We start from the raw sequence: 4,824 nt of genomic DNA, 5'->3' as shown, positions 1-4,824 counted from the left end.
CTTGAAAAATGCCATTTTTGCCTCTTGAGGGAGCATCTTGTTTAAGTGTATGTTGGCCATGCTTTAACTGATTTTTGTGCTTATTATGTCATAATATAGCTCTGTTTTCAATTGGTTTGGACACACCTTGCATGCCTTGCATACATGTCTTGTAATGCCACATTTTTGCCTTAACATGCTTTGGGTGTAGACCCTTGTTCTAGCATGATTTAGGTTTAGCTTTGTGAAGCTTACATGCATATTTTGATGTGCTAAGGGACTGTTTTAGGTCATTTGAGCCATTCATGTCTTGCTTTGTATAGCTACCATGCAATCCCTCTTGAATGCCTTAAGCTTTGGCCTCTCTAGCATGCATTACTTGCATTATTTCAGTGGTTTGGAACCACTTGCCATGTTATTTCAGTCCTTATAACATGCTTGCATACTTGCATTTGATACTCCTTTGTTGCTTTAAAAGGTTGTTGCCTCATGCTCCATGAATGTGCTCCTTTGTATGCTTGCATGTTTAAGCCACTTAGATGCCATCTAGGTATTCACTTAGCATTGTTTAGGACTGCCTTAAACTTGTTTTAAGTCCTCTTGGCCTTGAGAGGCTAGGTTGACTTAGCCATGGTTTAAGTCTCCTTGGCTTGCCTCAAGTACTTGGACCAATTGCATGCCCTGTTTGTCTTGATTAAATTGGTTTGGCACCATCATTAACATGATCTCCAGAGTTTACATTGCATGCTAATTGCCCATGTTTAGGCTCTTTTAAGTGTGCTTAAAGGTTGCTTGTTTGATGCTTAAGTGTTGGCCCATCAACATGTACATGTGTGTGTATTGGTTATCATTTCCATAGCATTGGCCACTGTTTTAGGCTTGTTTAAGGGCTGCCTAATTTAGTTTAAGTCCACCCTTCGGCATGTTGTTGCATGCTTAGCTTATGACATGTTGTTGCATGTTGAAATGGTGTTGCATTTGGCATGCGTTCTCCTCCTTGTTTTGGTTGCTTAACATGCCATATGTTTTGCAGGTTTGTGTGTTGGCATTGTGCCTTGTATGCTCATTTAACTTGCATGCTTGTTATATGCCTTGCATGCTTCCCATATGCTCATGTTGCATGCCTAGTTCACATGCCTAGGTTGCATTACATTAGCATGCATGCCTCACCTCTTGATCAAGCCATGATAGAGGTTGAAAGCCCCCTGGTTTGTTTATGTGCATTGCATTTCATTTGAAATCAAAATGCACGCTTGATTCTTTGGGCCATCATGCATGGAAATGCGCGATCGGTGGTCCGAGAATTGAGAATCATATCCCTTTGAGTCATGAATATGATAAGGGGTGTGATTGGTGCATACATTGCTTGAAATGCATTGCCATGCTATGTTTTGCCCTCTGCTGCTGTCAAAAACAGATTCAGCAGGAAGATTCGGCCGGCCGGCAGTGTTTAGTGCCAACCGGCAAAGAATGTTTGGCCGAGAGCTCAATGGATGGTCGATGACCACTTCAAAATGGCCAGTGATGATCCCACTCAGCCGGTGGTGTTCCACAACACTCAGAGAATCAACCTTGGGAGTTGTGAAATTTTCAGAGAAGCAGAACAGTCAAAGCAGAGGCAAACTTGTGCATGGCGTTGGATTTCCGAGCAAACCCGAACACGCGCGCATTGGATCCTCTTCCCGAGGCCTTTACTGCTTTCTTAGCTTAGTTAATTTGCTTAATTAATTAGGTAGTCTGTAATAATTAATTAGCTTGTAGGTTAATTAATTTGTATTATTCTTTTGGTCCCTCCGAGCGAGGGTGAATTTGTAATAAGTGTGGATGCGTGTGTGCATGTCTTCCAACCCCCACTTCTTTCTCCCTTTTACTTACTTGCTTTGATGGTTAGTATTAGGACATGTTTACTTTAGCATACCTTATGCTATGCATGTGCGCATTATTCATTAGTCTTGCATGCACCAGGCTTGGCGCATCATACTAACTGGATAAGTATTTCAAATCTAACTTGAATACATGCTACTTGTGCATTTTCACATGTCATTCATAGACTAGCCGAGCCTACTCTAGCGACATTCCGTATGCGTTGCATTAGGCATTTAAACATGGACTTGGATCATGCATGATTGCTAGCATGTTCTTGTTTTGGCACGGAGTACTAGGTGAGCTCTTTATGCTTTAGCATCTCACATGAGTGTGAACGTTAACATAACAGCATGCTTACCATGAGACTACTTGCTTATGTGATATAACTGCTTGAATGCCTGTGGGTGAATGTTGGATTGTTTGAGTTGGGATAACTCGTTGAAATCCGTATTTTAGCCTACTTGTGAGTAGCAAATTCCAAAACGTTTTCCAAACAAACGGATATGCAATGTTTTGTTCCAATTTAGGCGATTTGGTCTATACTTGTTTGCTGTGCGCATAACATAGTAAATCTAGGCTAATAACCGGAATAAGAACACATAACATTTTCAAAAACAGATATCACGGTTAGTAGAGGCCGATCTTCGGATCGGGCGAGAGGGGGTGCTCATAGCCACAGCTGTAAAAGGCAAGACAGTGGCTATCAGAATACAGAATGCTGTGTGCAGAGTATAGAATCAGAATACAGAATGTTGAGTGCAGAATGCTGTGTGCAGTATATAGAATGTTGTGTGCAGAGAACAGAATCAGAATACAGAGTGCTGAGTGCAGAATACTGTGTGCAGTATACAGAATGTACAGAGAATACAGAATGCAGAGTATAGAATCAGAATACAGAGTGCTGAGTGCAGAATGCTGTGTGCAGTATACAAAATGTACAGAGAATACAGAATGCAGAGTATAGAATCAGAATACAAAGTGCTAAGTACAGAATGCTGCGTGCAGTATACAGAATGTACAGAGAATACAGAATGGTGAGTGCAGAATCAGAATACAGAATGTGAGTACAGAAAATACAGAATGCTAAGTGCAGAGAGCTGAGTGCAGAATATACAGAAAATGCAGAATGCTGAGTGCAGAATGTAGAATACATAATGTGATGTGTGCCGTGTGCAGTGTACAGATAATGAAAAATAGAACTGTAAATTAAGAGGGCAGAATGTACCTCCCAGGCTCACCAGTAGCCTCCAACTATGGTCCCCCGCTCGCGGGAGGTCGCGCTCATGTAGCAGTAAAGGGTAGCTAGGGCAGCGCCATCCCAATCAAAGCGTCGGACCTGTGATAGGTCCACTAGAGCGCTCAGCAGATAAAGCCCAACTGTGTTCCCCCTGTCAGAGAACAGTGTGGTCCCGAAGAGGAACATCAAAAATCCCCGGGCATACTGATGTATGGCCTCAGTGATCTGAGGCATAGTCCTCCGGTAATGCTCGGCGAACCAGGTGTACCTGACTCTGCCTGACGATCTGTCGATCGGTGGATGGTCTCCGAGCAGATAGGTCCAAGCGGCCTCCCACTCACCCATGTCTGCGTCGTATGGGATCGGTCGGCCTCCCACATCAAGGCCCGTCAACATAGAGAAATCAAATGGGGTCATCGTCATGTCCCCAATGGCCGAAAAATGGAAGGAGTTGGTGGTGTCCCACCATCTCTCTACAAGTGCGCCCAGGAGGGTCCTGCTCGCCGGATGACATGACAATCCCGCACAGAATGGGCCGAACCCTGCCTCATCCACAATATGCCGAACAATGTCTGAGAGCTCCATATACCACTCCCTCGCAAGGCTGAACCCATAACCCCGTGTGAAACGGGAAGATACCTGCATTCAGAATGAACAGATGTATTCAGTTTCAGAAATAAAATCCACGAGCTGCGGTTTCAGATTGAAATGTATGGGTTGCGTGCAAATAAAAATGTATGAGCTACGGTTTCAGATTGAAATGTATGGGCTGCATGCAAATTCAAATGCATGAGCTGCGTATTCAGATTTGAAAAAAAAAAAAAGAAAAAAAAAGTGTGCTGCGTGTTCATAACAAAAACTTTGAGCTGCATGTCCAAATTCAAATGCATGAGCTGGCTGTTCAAATTTGGAAAAAAAAATGTGAGTTACGTGTTCACAACAAAAACTTTAAGCTGCGTGTTCAAATTCAAATGCATAAGCTGCGTGTTCAGATTTGAAAAAAAAAATGTGAGCTGCGTGTTCACAACAAAAACTTTGAGCTGCGTGTTCAAATTCAAATGCATGAGTTGCGTTTTCAGATTTGAAAAAGATATGAGTTGCGTGTTCACCACAAAATTTTTGAGCTGCGTGTTCAAAATTTCAAATTTCAAAATATGTGAGCTGCGTGTTCACCACAAAATTTTTGAGCTGCATGTTCAAAATTTCAAATTTCAAAATATGGAAGTTGCATGTTCACCACAAAATTTTTGAGCTGCGTGTTCAAAATTTCAAATTTCAAAAGATGTGAGCTGCGTGTTCACCACAAAATTTTTGAGCTGCGTGTTCAAAATTTCAAATTTCAAAAGATGTGAGCTGCGTGTTCAAAATTTCAAATTTCAAATTTCAAAATATGTGAGCTGCATGTTCACCACAAAATTTTTGAGCTGCATGTTCAAAATTTCAAATTTCAAAAGATGTGAGTTGCGTGTTCACCACAAAATTTTTAAGCTGCGTGTTCAAAATTTCAAAATTTGTGAGCTCAGTTCACCACAAAAAATTTGAGCTGCGTGTTTAAAATTTCAAAAGATGTGAGCTGCGTGTTCAAAATTTCAAAAGATATGAGCTGCGTGTTCACCAAAAAGTTTGAGCTGCGTGTTCAAATTTCAAATATGTGAGCTGTGTGTTCACCAAAATTTTTGGGCTGCGTGTTCAAAAATTTCAAAATTTGTGAGCTGCGTGTTCACCAAAATTTTTGGGCTGCG

The sequence above is a fragment of the Camellia sinensis genome, chromosome 6 (assembly GCF_055761805.1).
Source record: "Camellia sinensis isolate YWXY chromosome 6, ASM5576180v1, whole genome shotgun sequence".
In the NCBI taxonomy this organism is placed as follows: Eukaryota; Viridiplantae; Streptophyta; class Magnoliopsida; order Ericales; family Theaceae; genus Camellia; species Camellia sinensis.
The sequence above is the reverse complement of the archived record's forward strand: the minus strand, read 5'-3'. Positions refer to the sequence as shown.